Source organism: Aythya fuligula, chromosome 3 (assembly GCF_009819795.1).
Source record: "Aythya fuligula isolate bAytFul2 chromosome 3, bAytFul2.pri, whole genome shotgun sequence".
In the NCBI taxonomy this organism is placed as follows: domain Eukaryota; kingdom Metazoa; phylum Chordata; class Aves; order Anseriformes; family Anatidae; genus Aythya; species Aythya fuligula.
In genome coordinates this window covers 92,521,121-92,542,742 of record NC_045561.1, presented here as the reverse complement: position 1 = coordinate 92,542,742, position 21,622 = coordinate 92,521,121, and positions in this window count along the sequence as shown.

Below are 21,622 nucleotides of genomic sequence, written 5' to 3'. Positions count from 1 at the left end.
TTAGGACCCCAAGGGGCAATGGCAAGGTGCGTGTACCACTGAAAACAGGGAGAGATGCAAAGAAATACGTATGTAACCAATACAGTTGTCTTATGCTAGAGGTTTTATTTTCTCTGCAATGTTTGACTATTAATGGTGTGGCTGGACTAATGATTATTTGTTTTAATTTTGGACTAGCTGTCAATCTTTTTGCATCTTTTGCTATTAGAAGACCATTCACAACCAGGATTCACTTTCTTGAATTATTCCTTTATTTAGTGTCTGCTTTGTGTAAACTACCAAAAAACCTTACTCCTTTTAATACATGGTATCCAAAGGAGTTACAGAAGTCCATCCTGAGAAAAGGCTCTGCTTGCTGGGTCCTGAAGGGCAGTTTTTGCTCTGGGCCCAAGCAGCAGGGAGGCACAGACACCTGTGGATGTTAATCTCTGTATGGAAGTGTTGGGCTCCACTGGTTGCATTAGATGGTTAAGAAACTGGACCTTAGGGATTTAAGTGTGCTCGTGAGTGCTAACTATCCTCTGAATTACTGAATATCGCAGTTGGAAGTGCCTTAATGAACATTGTGGATCCCTTTAATGGAACTGAAACCGTTTCAGCCCTCCAATGTGACTCGTGCTCTTCATGCTCCTGGTGGAACAGCTGATCAAGCAGGTCAAGGTGTATTGGATGCAGGCAGCGTGTCCCAGCCACGGCCCCCAAATTTTAATTTACAATTGAGTAGAACCATCTCTGTTCTGCCCTAACCCTGCTAATGATGACATCTGTCACCCGCTCTATGAGTAAAACTCTTAGTGCTTCGTTTGTGAGCTCCCTCTGTGCTTTGAAATCTGTTATGGTGGGAGTGGGCTTCTTGCTCACCTATCTACATTGATTGTAACATTAGCAGCATAACACTATTTTTAGGAACTCAAACACAGAACTTAAAAGCAATTTTCTTGTTACAGGGAGGAGAATATAATCTCACAAATCCTCTGTTGAATGAAAAATCTTCATCTGAATTGCAGCAAACAGCAATGATTTGACAAAGCCTTTGTCCTCCACTGGTTTACATCATTATTGCCAGTTTGCCTCTCTGGAGGTACTAGAAATTGCTTTGAACTGTATTTTCTTCCCTTTTATTACCTGTCAGGGGGATTGTAATAAAAATATATAATAGAAAACATACAAATCAGTGCATACAGTTACAAGTAACTAGCAAAAGTTTGTAATTTGTTGGTTTGTTTTTTTTTTTTTCTCTTTGAAAGCAGCTGAAGGTGATTTATTTTCATATTTCACACATTTTGACCATCTTGACTTTGAAAGTAGAATATTTTGAGTTTGATCCTTTGTAAAAACCCAAAATGAGAATCTTCCTTCGTAGCAGCTGGACACTGAAGAATTATTTGTCTCCCAGAGCTTTAAACTCTTACGGCCTTGTAATTTGAATAAGAATCACTTGTTCCTTGATTACAGAGCTCTTTGAGACTGGAAAGGCAAAATCAGTAAGAATATGCAAATCAATCATTTGGAAAACTCATCCTGCATTGTCGGAACGCTATTTAAAAATTGCAGTTAGCCAGAAGATAAGGATTCTGAAAGCCATTGACTGATACGATTATGCAGTAGTCAAAAACAAAATAAAACAAACACCACCAACCAGAATACAAAAGAAACAAACCCTGCTCTTTTACAAATTGGAAATAATTTATTTCTAAAGTATTTCAGATGGATCTATTTACGAGCATCAGCTGTCTTAGCTCTCCTTCCGCGTGGCTCTTTCACCTTCCATTGTATTTTGTAGCTTTAAGGGAAGGGGAGACACACACACACCTCTGCATTTGGAAAATGTTCTGGACAAGAACACCTTTTTTACAAAATGTCATCCTAAATGTATAGCAATTACATTTAGAGGAGGGTGCTTCAAAAGGAACATAGTTTGTCCTTTAGTGCGCTCATTTGCTGGGATTTGTTTGAATCTCTTAAATGCTGGAGGACCTGGGGCATTTGAATTGGACAAGGGTTACGAATGGTGGGTGCAAAAGGAACCTGAAGCATCTATGGAGGTAACTTGGTTGGAAAATGGTTAAAAAAAAAAAAAAAAAGCTGGCATAATGTGAAGTGAATTATAGCTGGGAAACGAACAGGAATAGATACCTAAGCTGTAACTTGATAACAGAGAGGAAGCACTAGAAATCTTTAGAAGTGTTTTTGGATAGATGAAAAGTAGGTCAATAGCTGGAGCTAGGAAGGTGCTGCTGAGAGCTCTGTCACCTGTCAGGGGAGAGCAGGACTTGGTGATTGGGCTGCAACCAGCAGAAAGACAAATGATCTCTCGACATCTCTTGAAGCAGAAGTGGATGCCACAATGAGAGCATCGCAAGATGCTGTTCCTAGCTGACACAAAAGGACTCGGACGAACTGAAGCTGTTCTGTCATATAATTATACACCTTAATTAAGGTGAAAATTTGATAACGACAAGGACATGAATACAGCGGAGTCAGATATGGCATAACCTTACTATTTATTTATGTTTCAGGAGAGCATTACATTCTGCTCGGCATCAGAACTGTGCTGTGGGAGGTGTTACGCAAAGGGAAGACAAGTCTGTGCCATGCTGAATGGCAGCACTTTAAATGTGAACCAGTAAAAATCAAGTAAGGTCAGTTCAGAAGAAATATCTTTGCTCAACCTTCGAGTCAACTCGATGCATACTGGATGAAATGCACTGGTCTGTCTTGTACTCTTCAAAGGGGACGATCCAAGTGGTCCTTTTGGCCTTTGAAGTCCATGACACTCGGTTTTATTTTTAATATTTAATAAGAATTGAATCCTAGCAGCTGCAGAGCACCCTTGGTTCAGAGGCAGTGCGTTTGGGTAGAGTACAGAGGAAACCTAAAGTTTAGAAAGAAAAAGCTTCATGCAGCCACTCGGTCTTTGGGTCTTCAGGGTTTCAGTGCTTTGCCCAACTACAGTTTTCGGAGAAATGTTTGGCTGGGGAAAAATACCACAAAACCTGCTTAATGGCCTAAGTTCTGCTTTGATCTCTGCCACTAGAACATAAATAGAAACACTTAAAGAGCTCTTCATGTCCCGTAGGTAAGGGATGGTTGTAGTTGCTGTAGGGTTTTGAAGGGAAGAGGAGCTGTGTCACTGTGACTTGGAACGGGGGTTAGGGGATGCTTACACTCTCTCCGTTCTGTCAGGAGGCACTGTTGGGTAGAATAGTTTCACCTACAGCTGATTACATTTTTCTTTTTAGTTGATTGTGATGTCCCAAGTGGTAATTACATGACTGTGTTTTTCAGGATCTGGTATTAACAGAAGTACAGTTTCTGACAGTCGAGGGAACTTCTCGTTTCAATTTACTTAGCTGTAACCTTGCTTCTTAAAATTTCATCATTATGATAACAAATCAAGAAGAACAAGTATAAATACCTGAATCAACATACAAATAGGAAAAGGAAATTGTATTAAGTCCATTTCAAATCAGTTGTAGGATTTGTAATATGAGTTTAATAATAATATAATATAGTAATACGGTTGAATGTGTTGGTATTGCACATATATATTCATTTGTTGAATGTAAGCATCTATGAGGATGTACAGTACTCCTCTCTCTGCTTGTTTCTACTCATGTTTAGAAGCAATCCTTGAAAAAATATTTCTCACCTTTTTAACATTCAGGTGAAGAAAATTAGACTTCTGTACTGTAAACATTTCAAATGTGTTATTCATTGGAAAATACATTTAAATGTCCTTTTAAACTAAATCACTTATTTTTGTGGACTTTCTATGCATTTCCATACTATTGCTTAAACTGAATTTTATGACAGATATAAGGTGCCCTCCCCCTTGAAATCTTAGGGTTTTGTGACTGTGGATTAAAAAATGCCATTTCATTCATTTGATCCCCAAGCACCAGTTAGAAAAAACCCTCACACAATAAAAATTTAAGGACCTCCAAAATTGTTCACACACCATATGAAATTAACTCCTCTCTTTGCTTACCTAACATCCTCCCCCAAGTAAAATGATGAGTGCATGCACATTAAAAAAGCATCGGAGTAAAATTTGATCTATTTTCTGCAGAAGTCTCCACCCAGGCAGCCCATGACAATGAGCTTATGCCAGTTCTAGACACAGGGTTCTGCTTTCGATCTCCAAATTGTTTTTGAGTATATGAAGATAAAATTTTGGAGCAAAAAACAAACAAACAAACCAAACTTGCTGTCCTTATCAGACATGCAGGTAGTACAATGCTCAGCTGCTTTAATTGCTTCCACAATGAGGGCCAAATTTAACCCAAAGCAGGGCCATGGAGCTGGTGTATCCAAACTGGTTATCAGGGAGACTCGATGGGACATTTACTCTTCTCTAGGGTCCTCCCCGGGCAAGTGTGAAGCCAGCTTGCTGAGCAGAGAAGAGCCACTCGCTTCCTACAGGTAGCTGATTTTTCTTCTAAAGCAGTTCACCTGCGTGATGCTTGCAAGATCTAAACAGAGCTCCAAGAGGGCAAAATCATCCCTCTCTATAACATATGGATGTATGCCAGCTATAACTGGGTCTGATAACGTGCTTTTGATAAACAGTTTTCATGACTGAAAAAACAATAGTGGTGGTGGTAATGGGCCTTCGATATTTTTGCAGGCAATGTACTTGCCATGTGATTGTCTTATTCCACGCTAGGTTCAATACTTATTAAATTGCCTGTTGTGCAGAATTTAAAACATGCTAAATTTGTTCCTCAAGGATTGCTGCTCAAATCTTTGCAGTAAACCCGGCAGCCAGAACTCTTGGTTCACATCCAGGTTATCAAAGGGCTGGTAGTCGCTCTCATCTTTGAATGTGTAGCGAACTCCAGAGATGCTTTATTCCCTTACTAGAATTTAGTGCTGGTTCAAAAATTTTATTTACACCCTTTAGCTGTAGTGATCCAGTATTTCTAGGTAATGCTTTAAGATTAAAAAAAAAAAGGAAAAAAAAAAAAAAAAAGCTTTGTGAAAGTGCCTTTAAGCACATATAAGTTACTTTAATGAACGCTGCATTTCTTAGTGACAGTTTCGTAGAATTTCTTAAAGCCATTTGGAGCCTGTTGCCAATGATGAAGGTTGTTCCCAAGAAGCTAATTATTTTCCCCTGGTGTTAGTAGTCCTGCACCTGTCCAAGTCGCTATTTTCCTCATTGATAATGGCTCCAAGATTCCTTTTCTATACCAAAAATTAACCTGAGGGATATTTCTGTAGCCTGCAAGAACAGTAACTTAAAACAAAAAAAGAAAAGGAAAGAAGTAGTACTCCCGTATCTAATGTTACTCGTTCAGGTGTCACCTTCAGCCATTGTAACTAGAGGCTAATTGCTAAGACCTGAAGTAGTCCCTAAACCTGGAAGAAATGTCTAAATGCATTCTAGGTTTTAGTAAAGATGGGTTTTAACAAAAGTTATTAAGCTGATGTTATGAAGGAGTAGGTGGGCTCTTTCTACTTTGCCGAGCCTGAGCAGCCGACTGAAGAGCCTGTTCTTCATCATCCTTCTCCACTGAGCCCTGTGCAGCCAGGTCAGGCAGGTGGGCCTGCCTTGACCGACTGCTTATGAAACTCAGAGATACTACAGGAAGCCACATGCTCAATATATAGCTACACCAGGAGCCTTCTTTGGGACTTATGTTAATATTTGTGTGAAGTAAAAGTAGGAATACACCAGAAATATTTTACCACGTCTTCCTACCAGTAAGTTGAAAAATGATGTCATTTCTTCCAATTCCAGATGTCTATGTATTTTCATTAAAAACATCAGCACTGCACGGTATTCCTGAGTTTTTTCAGGGCCTTGTATCTGTAGTTTTAATTTTCAGCTGTCGCTGACGGATTGCTTCATGAGTGAGGCGTTGGCTCTTTGCTCCCCAAATGAATAAATACATTCAGCAAATCTTTTCCACGTATCGTGGTGTTAACGTCTTTGTGGTTCGCTGTGGTGAGAATCTTGCATGCAAACATGGGGACGATACTTAACCTAAATCTCCTCTCTGGAAATGGGTTTTAGCTTGTGAGCATCCATCGCTGTGCTTCGCTGGGCAGAACCTGCGGCATAAATGAGCTGCACGGCAGGATGGTGTCTGCGGAGGAAAAACGACTAAACCAGGGGTTACCCTGTACCTGTCTGCTCTGCCAGGTGGAGGACTAATGCCTAATACATGTTGTGCTGTGCTCTCTTGGACATCTGTGACTGGTAAAGCCTTAACTTCCCGTGGGGGAAGAGAGAGAGGCATGTAAGGTTTCTGTTGGTAATCGCTTCAGCTCTTGCTTATGATTTGGGGTATTTGGTAGCACTGAAAGGTGCCCGGCCTGGCCTTTGGGGTCATGGGACGGCTTTGGAATAGGGCAGGGAAGGATAGAAGCATCAATGTATTAATTGTATGTGTGGAAGAACTGGTTGTGGGGTAGTGAGCTAAGAGGGTTGGATGTTGGCTGGTAGTTGCATGCATCAAAAACCTGTCGCAGCCCTAGGAAAACAGCAGTCCTCCTGGATGACTTCTTAGGGGTGTTTATAACTTGCTAGCATACAGATACCTCAAAATAAATACATTTCCTGTGCAGGCTTTCATTTCTATGAACTCACAGAGTCACGCTATCAAAAGGATCGTGACGTTCAACCTGGTTGTTTAGTCTTCAAAACCCCAAATGATTACAGGCTGCTGTTACTACTCACAGCTACTAATGGATGTGCCGTGCGGCCCCGAGAGCTTTTTTCCTTTGGCAGGCAGCAAGCCTTTCCATTTGTGCACGCTCTCTGAGAGGGGTTTCGGTCGGAAAAGGTCCCCAGATGGGTTTTTGATGTCAGGTTTGCTCTTCAGAATAGGTCTGGCTTAATGGAAGCACTCCTACTTCATGCTGTCCCTGTCCAGTTTTGTGCGTTTTGCGTTCAGGGAATCTGGGAGAGGGAAAATGCACCCCAGGAACGTGTGGAGGCCCATCTGCTTCCTTCATCAGTCTGTGGGAAGTCAAAGGCTGCTTAGACGACGACTGCTTAGCAGAGCTGCAGTGTTTTGGTCAACAGATACTGCCTGAAAGTCTCGTTATTCCCCAAGAGCAGCACTTCCATTGCCAATCTGCAGCGCCATACTGAGGTGCCGAGGGCTGGGAATTGCTTCGCTGTGGCTTCAGAGCACCGACAGTCTGGAGCGTGACAAAACCAAAGGATCTTTCTGGATCAAAAGGATCAAAACCATCTGGATTCATTTAATCTGCTGCTGCTGCACCACGCTTTTCTCTATAGAAAAGCGCATGCAGTAAGGAGCGCACGGTGCAAAGAGGTGCAGTGCTGGCATTTGGAAGTCGGCATTTGGACACGAATCAAAGCAGCTGCCATCACTGCTTAAAAAATAATAAGGAAAAAATATACTTGGAAATGATAAGGAAATGGTTGGAAGAATACAGCATTATTACCATGTATATTAATTTCTGGAGGCGCAGTTGTGACAGTGTCTCATTGGTCATGGTCTCATTGCAGAATATAGAGAGGCCTTTTTTTTTTCCCTCAAAGCTTACAGTTTTAAATTATGCAATGTTGTGATGAGTGAATGTAACAGATACGAGGGGAAGGAGAGGAAAACAAACAAAGGACTGTGACTAGAAGATGTTTTTACATAGATGCATTGTATAAACTGAAGGTTTGAGGTGAATTGCTAAAATGGCCACGTTAATTATGTCCACAGTCTCAGCTGGCCACGTGCCTACCCAATAAAAGCTGGCAATTTACCATAGCTATTGTGGCAGAAATGGGTACTGAGGAAGGATTGCAAATCAATGAATACAAAGGAGGAAAACAGACGAAATCATATTAAATGCTAAATAACCCTGAGCTGACGTCTGCGCCTCCCGTACTGGAGGCAGTTCTCTTGCTGCCCACAGACTTTGCAGCATCTTTGACAACGCAGAAGCTCTTGTTTGAACACGGGCCCTCATGTTCCAGCTCTTCATTTGTTGTCACTGCAACATCGCATCAATAAGGCAAAAAACAGAAAGACACCGATTGCAGCCTGTTCCTCGAAACCAGAACCAGCCGGGCCTTCCTGAATTTTAGGCAGCTGTACAGGCTGTGCTGCAAATTGTTTGCACCTTTCCAGCTGGTGATAACCTTAAGAACAGTCATTTTAAGGTGTCGCTGGTGCATGGAAATGAAAATTCATCCACCATCTTGGGTCCGGTGTGCACTGTATTGCTTCGCAGACTTGATTTCAACTAGCAATGGCTGGAGAAGAATAATTGTTGTCTCTGCTGCTGCTCTGTCATACATTATGTTGAAAGCAGATGCCCGTGAGTTATAGCAAATCAAAAATCACTGCCTGGAAAGCAGAATGAAGTCTTAGGCATCTGAGAAAACAATGCAGATGTGGTGAGATCTGCCAGGGGAAAGGAGGAGTTTAAGATGATTAACTGAGAAGGGGGCTCAGCCAGCAAAGGGCTGATTGCAGGTGGACCAAAAGGTAGAAAGAGACAAAAGGCTTCTTTTTTTTTATTTTTATTTGTTTCCCCCAAGGATCATCTACCTCCTGAGCCTGCATGCGTATGTGAAAAGGATACGTTGGTGTCTGACAAGACCTTCATTCGTGATCTTGCCCTTTTTGGAATTAGTCTTTATATTTTGGTTTCTGAAGACACACTTCTGCCAGGTGAGCCTTGTGACAAACAACCACCCCGCTCCTATGTCCAACATTAATCACACAGGCAGATGATTTATGGATCGCTCCCTAATAAATGCTTTAGAGTCAGGTTTCTGTTTGCAGAGCTCTCAGCTGTACCTTGTCCAAGGAAAAATCCACAGTAGCTGGCAATTCTAATTTGATGTGGGTAAAAATACATTGGCTTTGAGTGACACTAGGCGAACGTGCGTAGAGAGATGACATTTCTAATTTGTCATTTCAGCTACGTCAGCTCTCAGGTTTTCAGTTCCTAATTATTTGTCAAGATTGTTTTAATGCGTCGGGTTTTGGTGTGCTTGGGGTTGCATTTATGACCAAGCAAGAGCATCTAGAGCCTGGATTTCTCTGGTGGTTTCAATTCAAGTAAAAATATGTAAATTTTATGCACACCAAATAGTCGTGACTCCTTCTGTTTTGAAAGACTTGCCTGAAAGAGGCTCTGTGTTTCATGCGAGCAATACTGGAGGTGCATGCAACCACTCAATCCCAGCTCTAAGTCTCATAGCATAAAAAGGTAACAACAAGCTTGATGTGTACTTACTGCCTGTTCAGAGTACTTTTTTATTTTGATAGACAAATCTTAAATTTTCACTGTGATTGCTTTGAACTTCCTGAGCGTTTTGAACTGAGATGAGTGCTTTCCACCTGATAAAGCTAAGCTTTGGCATTGTGTGTGAGCCCTATAACATCTCATCCCTGGCCGCTGCCCCTGGCTGGGTGCTTAGGAAAAGGAAGAGGGCAGCGATCCTGCTCCGGGCAGTCCCACCTGCCTCCTAGTGATCATTCCTGGGCTAAACCCTGGGATCCAGATTCATAGGGTGTAGTAGATGCCATAGATAGCCCTAGATTGCTATTCCTGGACCTGTCTTCCATTAATTGCTGCAACAGTTTTCAAAGTTGTTCATATTTTTGACCTTCAGACACTTCTGTAATAATAGTTTCCGAGATGTGATTAGGTATTATGTGAGAAAACAAAACAAAACACCTTCTTTTTTGTTATTTTAAGCTTTGTGCCTGATTATATCATTATGTTATGTGACGAGAAGCAGCAGCTAATTGTTCTTTTCACCTTCACAACGCCACACGTCCCAACTGTATCCTTCCTCAGTTATTGCTTTTCTAAACCAAAGCGTCGTCCTGCATTTCTGCATGTGGTTGTTATTCCATGCCTCTGATATTCCTTCTTCCTGGGCCTTTTTTTAGGAGGTTCCTCTCTACTCCAGGTGGTGTCCTGGTGCTCCTGAGGCTCATCCACTCTCTGTTGCAACGTGGCCAATGAGTCTCATTGCGCATCCAGAGGCAGGGGTTCACATCTCACATCACACCTGCATGAAAGCTGCTCCCAATTAGCTTGCCTGTAATTGGGAACCCCATAATTTCAATGGGGGGCATCCAAAGGTGTCTAGACATGATGTGGAGAAACGACTCTTGTGTTTTGTTGGCTCCAGAAACTGAGATGCCTCAAACACCTTTGCCTGGTAAGGGTCTGTATTTGTGACTGACCTGGCTGAATATTGATCAGGGTGTATAGATCAGTGAGTTATTGAGGCGATGCAGCAGAAACAAGTAATTCTCTAACTAAGAGTTCACAACAGCACACATTTTTTCTAATTTAATCTCTCATGTTGTTCTAATATTTACCAATAAAGAAAACAAACATGCCTTGTAACTAGAAAACACATGCAGGAGATAGTAAATTAAACAGATGTAATGGGAAGGATTTTTCATAATACCTTTTTTCATAACAAATCTGAGGCATTTTAAACTTTGTCATACTTCATGATGAATGCTGAGATTAATATAACTTCATTTGTATGAAGTATAATCGAGGCCACTCCATGGAGCCCAGAGTGCTCTGCTTCAAACATCATCTGCCTCGGCTGAAGCTTCAGCTGCAGTGAGAAATCTACTGCTAAAAAAAAGTCTGGTCTATTAAAAAAGATGCTTATAAAAAAAAAGGTGCTGGTGGGAAGGTGGATTCTGTCTTCACATCTAGCAAAAGATAAATATAGAGCATCCAAGGGTCTGTAAATTGTTACATCTTTTGTTTTCAGAAAATTGGTTGTAGGTGTGACAAACACGATTTATTGTCCCTTTGGCCTGCATACAGATACTTGATTGATTTCAGTGTTGCAAGAGCTAAAGTAAGCCCCGTGTTTTATCATCATAGTCCTCCACGAGAGATCTTGAAGATGAGATGAAATGCCCCAAATATAAACTGTTCTTATAATTACTGATCGACCAAGGAATTGGATTGTGTATACTTTGTACCAGCCTTCTCTTGTTCCGAGCATCACACATCTCGTATTCTCTAAAAACGGGTATTTAGGCTTCATAAACGTGTTTGAATTTGGAAGGCTGCATTTTGTATTCCAGTCTTGTGAGTATACAGCCAGGGAAACTCCAGCTTCAGCAAATTTCATGCTCTGGCTTATGTGCTGCAGCAAATGATTTTGAACTGATGCCATCAAACTGGCCTGTTTCATATTATAATTATTATTTTATAATCATAAGTAACTGTTTACATTTTTGATATGCAAATTATTATACGATCAAACAAAGCAACAAAAATATCTTTTGCTTGGCAGATTTGGTTGGAATAGGAAAACTTCCCCTGTTAGCTTATCAGTTTATAATGCAACCTGATTGTTTATGACAAATAATCTTTGGCTACTTGGATATCCAACAGGGACAACGGGATACTTGATTCCTTTTTGACATAATGGCTAAACTATTCATTATCTTCCTTCCTCTAGATATGGTCCTCCTAATAGGTTAAGGTTAAAGACATGCATGGAGCAAAGAGAAGTGTGTGCTGTCTCCTGTTAATAAAATTAAGTTCTTATTTTACAAAGCTGTGGGTTGAATATGTTCAATATATTTCATAAGCACTGAAAAATGGTTCAAAGCTGTACTCCAGTTACTTTATTAATTTCTTTCTGCCATTCTAGGATTGCTGTAAAGGAGAAATGTATTTTTTTAATGGTATTTTCAGGAACAGGAGCTTGTCAGAGTAATGGAGTCACAGAAGGAAGTTTATGATCCTTTGAGCGGGCTCCCAGTTGTATGACTTTTACCTCGTGTTTCTGATTTGCGGTGAGTGATTGAAATACTGCTTTGTGTTTCTCCACAGGTAGTTCGATAAGCAAACGCTTTTCTTCCTGACAAAAGGCTGGAGGAAAACAAAAATTCCGAGTTTCCTGTAGCTGCTTTTTGAGCATTCAGTTCCAAGGACACGATATCAAAGAGCCGAAAAAGATACCAAACAAGGAACTAAGAGACAAAGTCTTTTTTTGACCTTCCTCCCTTCAGTAACACCTGAAGCCTACGCTGGAGGGAAGGCACTTTTCATTATCCATAAACCCAGCCTTTGAGAGAGTTTTCTTTGCCTGCTGAAGAGCATCCAGGCTCGGGAGCTTCCTTGCCTTTCACTGGGGCTGCTCCTGCATGCAGAGCAACGCGCTCTCTGTTCCTTTCCAGAGTACGACTATATTCTTGCAATCTCTGCTGATTTGGAAGAAGTCAATTTTCCATTTTCCAGAATGCATTTTATTTGCTCTCTGCAGCTGATTAACATATAAAATATGTTGACATCTCTGTCTTTTGCCCTCTCCCTCGAATTTTAGCTGTTAGGAGAGGTGCACGCTTGGGAGCTATCCCAGCCTTTTGCTTTTTTTCTTAAAAAATGGGGTGAGAAGCAGTATTGATAGGGATTGCTCAGGAGGTCACACCACCAGTGGCAGCTTTCAGGTAGTGTGGTGAGCCCCAGGTGATGGCTGAACAGAAATTCAGAAAGAAATGCTTTGTCACAACTGGCTGACTTCTACCTTCTGACATGCATATTTCTCATTGATGTGCCACAAAATGGCTTCTCGTAGGCATAAATATACATAAAAGCAGTCACTAAACATGATTCTTAGCTGATTTACTCGATATTTAAGCAGTTGGGAGTCTGCAGGGGGAAGACAGTTTCGCCTACCTCATTACAGAGAGATACATCACGGATGGCAAGGAGAATAAAGAAGATCAGCAGAGCTGCACCTTCAGGCCATGGAAGAAGGTGCATAATACAGAAATAATACAGTAAATGGGAACCGGGGAGGTAATCCTGCCGAGTTAAGGAAGTTTCACATCCCGTCAGAGGCCCCAGAATGGGGTTTCCCTTGGTGAACTGGGAGACGATGTAGCAAAACCATTGAAGTATGACGGGAAAAATGTCATCCCGCCTGTTTGCCAGAAGCTGCCAGAGGCTGAATGCCAGGTGTGACCCAAAGGCCAAATATTACCAGAATTTTGACCTGATTGCAAGGCCAGATAAGGTCAAGTTTTGGTGGGGCTGGGCTTGTATTTAGAATTCCCTGGCCACATCTCTCAAATGGCGTGCTCTCCCCAGAAAGTTTATAGGGAAGGATGCAAATGCACCTTTTGCTGCCCCAAACTCCGTAATGCTGCAGTAACAGCTTTTGCTTTTGATGCTGGCTTTTCCTGCTTCATTAATCTCTTCATTGCTCCCTGGTATTTGGAGAAAATGTGCAGCACTCCTTTTGATGAGCGTGACCTGGGAGCCAGGCCGGGCTGCCCGAGGGGTGCTGTGTGTGGGCAGCACTCGGCTTCCAGCACAAGCCTCAGCCTTTCACTCTTCTTCCCTCCCAGACTTGAATTATTTGGTATTTTTTCTGCATAAGTAAGTGAACAATGAAGGCCTCGGCTTGCTGGAGCCCAAGGTAAGGATGAAAAGCTCGAGGCTTTGGTTGTGCTTGGAGAGTTGCTAATTTTGTAACATTTTTTTGCATATACCTGCTTTTAAATCTGAAGTGCAAAATTTTAAGAAGAGCTTGAAATCAGTACCCATAAGGAGAATCGATTGCAGGGCTGTTCAAAGGGAAAGGAGAACACATTCCTGTGAGATGAGGGAATGGGATCTGAGCTGCAGAGCTGCAAGCATCCAAGTGCCAGCAGCGGGCAGAGAACCTTCTGTGTGGGGACATGCTGGAAATTTGGGACAAGAGTGAGTGAAATGTGTTCGTTTTCCTTTCTTGAGAAATGCAGCAGGCTCCTGCTGGTGCAGCAGGCACAGCCTGGTTGCTGCTGTTGACCCTGTCCCCTATACTCCAGGTGTCCTGCTCTAGCACCTTGATGCTACAAGCTCTGGGTGTTTGGGGCAATCCCAGCTGCAGGTTCTGCAATGTTTTGGAGTTCGGGCTGCTCTGGGGCTTGCTGGGTTTCCACCTGCCATTTGGTGTTACTTTCACACCCCCCGTGCTGTGGTGCAGCCTGCTCTGGCCTCGCGTTCACTCTCTGCTGTGCTGTGTGCTCTAATCACTGGTTCAGATGCCACTGTGAAAAACCTGCCACCACCAGCTCCATCCCACCCCTCCAGAGCGCGAAACCCCCTATTTAAGTTATTTGCAGTGCTGTGGGTATCTAATTATTCCGACTGCTCTGTGTATCCGTGCTTGCAGCCCGTGCCTGTCTGGAGCCTGGGGAGGAGGAGCCCAGCTGGGTGGCTGTGTACAGCTCAGCTGCGTTTGCTTCTGCTTCCAACACAAAGGCTCTGAGTGCTGGTTAAATGCTTTATGAATTTGTTTCCTAAGACACCGCAGGTCAAAACAAGGGCTAGGACGCTGGCCCTTCATAATGCATTTTGTTAGATGTGTGCAAGATTCAATTACTTACACTACGCCCGGTTTAACTAACGAATTACCCTAACCTACCAGCTAGGTTGGAGGGGATTTGCCAGGCAGAAATGGAGACTTGTCTTTTTATGGGCTGGGAAAAATAATAGTGAGGAAATGGCCACAGAAGGAAAAGTGCAATAATCAAAATGGGACAAAACTGCCTCCAAGGAGGAAAAGAAGAATGATAGATCATAGCAGACTTGAGTGGCATCGGCTGTGCAAGAGGGAAGGGGGACTGGAGCTGACCCTGGAGATGTACGGGGCCAAAACTGCAGCGGTGTGGAGGTCACGTTTCTAACAGAGAATGGGGGGGGGGGAAGACAGAGGATGAATTAAAGTCTTGATTTTATTTGCAGTAAGCTTGGGATGTCAGGGAAGCTCTCAGAGGGAGCTGCTAGCAAGGCAGCATGACCTGAAAATGCGAAATGAATTCAGTTTTTTAATGGCTGGAAAATTTCTGAGTCTTAATGAGATGGCAGCAAGGTTGTTATTTATGATGTCTCTGGTGCATAGTTGAAAAGAAACTGGAACACAACTATGAATTCACTGCACTTAGAAGGAAAGGAGAGGAAAAAAGAAAAGAAAGAAAAGCTCAGAAAAGGAGAAAGCCATACTGCTGCTTATGATGATGCCCTGGGGCCTTTTGGCAGACCTCATAACTTGTTGTCTTCCATTTTGCCTATCTTGTTAGGAAATGTTGAGATCCAAACGTGATGTACCCAAACTCAGCTTTGGACAGTTTTGCTCTCCTCTACCCAGCAAGCACTCGGTACGTTTCAGAGGCAAAGGTTTAATTGGGTTTGTATTTCTCATCGGTGGCTCCTGAGCACTGTAGATGCAGCATCGATTTGTCCTTTTCCTTCCAGCCCTGCTTGGCATCTGTTCTGCTGAGTGGGACAACAGGAGGATCAAAATGGTTTAAAATTGGGAAAATAGCCAGAGTGCCAATAATAAATACAAGAATATAACTTTCAGGTATAACTCATGAAAGGGTTGGGTGGAAAGGAGGGAAAAGCAGCTGTATTTTTGGATGGAAATCCTGACAGGTCTATCAGTCAAGATGAAATCTCACATTATATAGTGTTTTTAGGCTAGAAATTCCCCTAACTGCTTTGCAGAAATCCTTACTAGTTGATTTGCAGATTGCATTGAAATCGTTCCTCTTGCTACCGAAATGTCATTTTCACTAATAATGGACATTTTGAAATGGGAAATGAATAATGTACAATCCGTTTGAAATTTTACAGGTAGTTCGTGGAGGCAGAATGTAATCTGCCAAGAAGAAGCGAGATCGTTACCCGCACTCTTCCAATAAATGTCACAGGGTGTTTAGCAACTGTGGGAGGGTGAACTCAGCCCCGTGCCTCCGAATTGATTTTGAGGTGTTTGAACTGGTGTTTTTCATATCACCGCCTGAAAATCACTGCCCTGAAGTCAACGGGAAGGCTTTCCTCACCCCTGCCAGGGCCTACCAACAGCAGGCTAATTGCTTTCACAGGCTAATTGCTGAAATAAGGAGAAAGAATATTTATTTTTTTAATTTAATTTTGTTTTTTTTTACCAGGTGTACAGGGGCTGGAGAGACCTGCTTCTTTCTAACCTCAGTCAAGAGCTCTTTGGAGCAGTCCTGTAGTAAGGACACATGGCCAGTCATGATTTTAAAAGGCTCAAACACCCAAATCTTTTTATCCAGCATGCATACTAAGCTATCAGCACCTACTGATATTTACTACCCCGTGAAATGCATTTCAGAAGACCGCACTTTTTTTCCAAGATTTCCAGTAAAAAATTATGAAACTATTTAAACCATGTAACTAGGCCACAGAGTGATTCAACTTTAATGAAAAGGAGGTGTAAAAGCCTCTAATATTGCTTACATTAAGGAGATGGGCTCTTGAGCTTTTCTATAACAGCAGCATCAACACAGGGCTCAAAATATAAATAATTAGTGGAATTTGCAGACACTTGGCTGAATTACAAGTTTAATATAATTTCATCGATTTTCCCCATAGCTAGTACCCATTTATATTTATTTGAGCAGAGAAGGGGGAGGGAGCAGAGCTGGGAAGCCCTTACCTTAAAGTAAATCAGATTGATTTTTACTTAACTTTCCCAAGGAATGCTGAATAGTTTAACAGGAATTGTACCCCAGTGATTATGATGAGAAAATAATAGCACTATTAAAAATAATCACTGCCTGGGATTTATATCTGAGCATTTGCCTTACATGCGCATATAAAATGGCCTGAAGAATAGAAACCAATGTGTAATTATAGGTATTTAAGTGTTGTTAAAGCAAAACAATTGCTTAGATTTGAAATCAGACTTGAGAGTGTTTAAGAATAAAATGAATTTATTCTCACATGACCATCCTGTTCAGTTGTAGTCTCTCACTACACTGAGGCTTTCTTCAATTTTCCAGCTGAGTTATTAATTCTAAGCTTAAAAAGAAACTGAGGATGGAAGTGCTTGCTGAAAACTGTACGCAGGTGTTTATTACAGGTAATGGGAGAGGTTTTGGGGTTTGGGAAATTTGCATGTGTTGAAATTAAAAGGTTTGGGGAAATATTTCAGGAAGCTATCTGCTACAAAAACTCCTCAGGTTCTGGGTCTGTGCATGTGGCAAAGAGATCGAGAGAGCCCTTGAGGGCAGCAGTGCTTGTGGTGGTTTTATGAGACCGCAGGTCAGCCCTTGGGATTTTGGTGGTTACCGCTCTCCTTAGCCTGTTTAAAACCTCATCTAGAAAATGTCAACGTCTAGCAATTCCGGATAATTAAACAAACAAAGAATCCTTCACCCAACCAAATGTAGAATATGAGAACTTGCTCTTGTGATCTTGTAGGACTTAAAATCACTCCATGGACTCCTTAAGGGTCTAAAAGGTGCAAATGAGAAGCCAGTCATTTCATTTATGGGTGCAGGGTGCAGTACAGACTCTATAGTGGCTGGGAAACTGCTGGATATTTGGGTATCTCAAGGAACGGTGGCTTAACACTGCATGTCCACAGTAATTTTCTTACCATTGTGTTTTTTTTTTTTTTTTTCTGATCCCCTCCCTAATCCATGACCAGTTGTTTCACCTCATCCTTACAAAAGGAAAAATTCAGTGGTGAAGTATGAACAATTTTGTTAAGCAGATTTTTTTTTTTCCATTCTCATAAAAAATGGAAGACGGTGCCCATGATGTACCCAGTAACAGGTACATAAGAACAGGCAATTGCTCATAAACCAATGTGTTTATTTTCATGGCATTGCAGCTGGGCGATTAACATGGCTTGTTTTCTGGATGGCAGCAAGGTCACGCTTCTAGCTCAAGGCACATTATTACTTACTTGCTGATAATATTTTACTGAAAAGGATTGCAACATGAGCCCTAAATGACAGATGAAATTGTTGTTTATATATAAATTGGCCGCATTATTGTCTGGAAATTAGCATAATAGATACGAAACTCCTGCTTGAATTTCAAAAGGCAGCTTCCTTTTTGAGCCCCCCATGGATCTCATTTGGGGTCATTAAGTCATTAGCAGGCGGCAGGGAAATTGTAATTTTGCTTTTCTTCAACCTAACTATTCCACTGTGCAGCCCCTTTCCCACTCTCATTACCACTTTTACTCAAGCTGATTGCTACCGTGGTCTCTGAATAAACCTTTGCTGGGTATACAAGAAAAGGTGAGAATCTGAGTAAAGCAGTTAAATCAGTGTTTATAAAATTATCTCCTTGGACTTAATTATCACGAGCCTGCTGGTTGCTCTGATTCTGCGCTTGCTTATCCCTTGACTTCCTTCCCTTGTTTGATAATACCACCTCTCATAATCCACGTAAGCCTTGCAATATATTTTACTCTCTTGCTGACATTTCACTCGGCTGTTGGTATTCATCACTAGGTATCCCAAAAACGCCTGTCAATTAATCAGTCATCAGTCTGCAGAGTGTTATTAGAGTCAGGGACTAAACACCTGGATTTCAAATGAGGCAGCATTTGTCAATTCATGTGACTCATGCTATGAAAAAAAGAGAAATTGCACTATGTTGCTGCCAGCAGCATTCAGGATGGACGGTGAGAATGCAAGACAAACTCTGGACCAAATCCTGCTGGAGCTTTTAGAGTTATTTTTCAACCTCAGTGGGTTTTGGCTCCTTCTCACCTTATCTGTTGTGGTGCACAGATTATTCTGTCTCATGATTAAAAAAAAAAAAATGTTCTGAACCTAGTGTGGCCTTTAAATGCTGTTTTGGAAATTGTAATTTCAAGGAAATTTAAGAGTACATTGGAAGAGAGAATGTGAGCAGGCTGGAGCAACTGCAAAAAAAAATATATATATAGGTTATCTTTACTTCAGACTTTGGAAGACATTAATAAATGAAAAAAACACTTTTTAATAATTCCCTCCTCCACTTTTCCAGTTCCTAAGGGTTCATGTTTTTGTTCTTTCCATGAGTTGTAAGCGTAGTGCACACATTTCAGGAGGTGGCATTTGGTGGGAGCAGCGATGCCAGTGGAGGGGGGCCAAGCCCTACCCCCAGTGCAACGCCTGGGGCAGGGGGCTTCTTCTGCAGGTTCCTCCCCCTGGACTCTGCTGTGCTGAGGGAGAGGCTGAGGAAGAATTTCTCTCTTCTGAAGAAATATTAGTGCATTCTGCTGAGGAGAAAACAGCTTCTCAGACAGCGAGCTACTTTCCAGCCTTGCTCTCCACTCTGGCCATTTGTTACCGAAGTCCTGAGCTCCGGAGCACTTGAAAAATGAGTTGCTACAGCAGTGATGAACAAGGGTGTCCAGGTGGAGTAAAGAGGTTTTCGTTAGTCAGCTAAATGTTGGGAGTTCTCTGTCCATGTTCACGAGCAATGCCACACTTTATTTACAAATCAGACTAGGTATCTCTGAGGGAATGGGTTTTGAAGGGAATTTCCTGGTCTGAAAGAGGCAGGGGGGATTCCTATCTCCTTCTTCATTTTGCTTACACGTTCTGATTGGTATAGCAGTCATTTTGGAGAAATACCTGGCCTCACATTCCTTTTTTTGATTATTATTATTTTTGAGACAGGAAAGCCATCCCATGCAGACTTATTTGGCTGTTCCACAGTGTCGAAGGCCTTTAAGTGAAGTAATCTTTCATGGGGCATTGTTCAGCACTTGCTTTTGACAACCCAGAACAGTTACTCTCTGCGGTATTTGATGAATAATGGCATTTGATTAGTACGTGAGCGCTGGTTGCTGTAGAAATGGAAGCTTAGCGCAGAAATCAGACAACAAAGATTCCAGTCTTGGAGTTGTCAGGGTGAAGGCAAACTAGATGTGTAACGAGCAGAGATGTAATGCAGATGCCTGCCAAATCTTCCGTGTTAAGTGTTGACGTTTTGCGTGCATAATAACTTTTTTTTATTCCTTTTCTACCTCACGGATCTGAGCTTAGACAGGGCCAAAGTACAAAGGGAGGTGGCAGTGGGGTGACTGTGAGCACCGTGAGGAGCTGCTGGGGGCTGCGTCTGCCCTCGAAGCAGCTGAAGGCCGTGGCATGTGTATGTACGTGTACACGTGTGTGCACATGTACATGCAGCTCGTGTCAGGACTGGCTCACCCTGGTAGCAGCTCTCCTGCAGGAGCTGTGCTGGCACTGCTGGTGTCTGCTGAGCCCTGCAGGAAAGATGCAGATATCATGCTGCTTTTGTTACAGTTTCCTCAAGCAGCCTAACTAAGCTGATAAAAGCATATCTGTATCTACTCTAGGGGTTTTCCAGGCAGAGCTAAGCAGGCTTTGAGATGGGGCATATATATTTTAAACATTCATAACCAACGTAGCTGTTCCAGCAAAGCTTTATGGGGTGCACTTAGCCTTGATAAAAACGACCCCTGTGCTGCTAACCTTTGTGTACTGCCATATTTTAGGCAGGGCTCTCTCTGTTTTTTAATGGCATGTCCAATGTAACGCAGTACTGCAATCTGTCCGTCAATAAAAATGCTATTTCCTCCATGTGCTCACCTGCTATGATGATATTGAAGGGATGCCAGCTGCATCGTGTTTGTAAACAGTGCCAGATTGGGACTGCATGCTCCATTCTGTAGGATCATGTCTGCAGAGGAACGTGGGCATCACTCCATTAAGCAGCTCCCTTTGCTTTCCCTGCCTTTCTCCTTGGCACTCACTCCTGGGGAGGCAGATCCTGCCGGCAGCTTTATTTGTGGCTGAGGAAAAAGACACAGCATAAGATGCTCGCGCCGTATTTATCATCATCTTGCCCGCCTCGAGGAGGAAGCTGCGGGCGCTGTGATGGATGGAGGACGACTCGACCAATTTTGCTGTGGTTTCTGCGAGTGGCGTCCTCCATCTCTGGGCAGAAACACGGTGTCATTTCTTGTAGCTGCTGCACAGCAGAGCTCTGATCTCTTGCTCCTTACTCTCTGCAAATGACCACGGTCTTTAAAGGAGTTTTGCCTGATCAGGTACTGAAATTGCTGTCCCAGGGTGTTTGGTAGTGGTACAGGAGAAAGCCTGCTCCTCCTACCTCCTCTTCTCCAGGGGTATGAGTACTGCAGCATCAGGTCAGGGTCACATACAGCATAAACCGCCAAATAATTTAGTTGCAAATTAGATACACATCCTGGGAAGAGGATACTAATGCATTCATGCTAATAGAGGGCTTTGTCATTTAAACTGAGCTCCCGTAACAGCTACTCCTTATTTATATTAATATGATTTTGAATTGTTTACCGTGTATTATCACTGAAGGGACACATTGTTAGATAAGATTATTAACTTGCTCCCTGAAGAGCAGAGTTCAGTATTGTCTTCTAGTTTGTTATCCCTGTTCACTTCTCGCTGCAGATTTATTCCTTCCCCATCTGCTTCGTGTTTCTTTCAAACAAAGGCCCAGATAAAAGACTGCAGACACGCATCATTTTCCTCTTGGCTTGCAGGTGGTGACATTTCTGTGGTGGTGATGGCGAGGAGGTCTTTGTCAGCATCTTGCTGCCTCCTGGCTCTTCTGGATGCTGTCCAATTGGTGGTGGTGGCACCACTGAGGCTTGGGGTCCTGCTGGTAGGGTGGTTACAGCTCTGGTGGTTCCCACTGTGGTAATTTGGTTAATTCCCTGATGAGTGCATGGCACTTGGAAGTGGCTTCTTCTCCCTAATCAGATTAATGAATGCAAAATGTGACTGTTCCCGACTGGCTAAGTTGTATTAAGTGCGAGAAAACACCCAGAGATTAAATAACAGCTCTGGAAATCAATCTCATTAGCTACTTACTGTTCTTTTTTTTT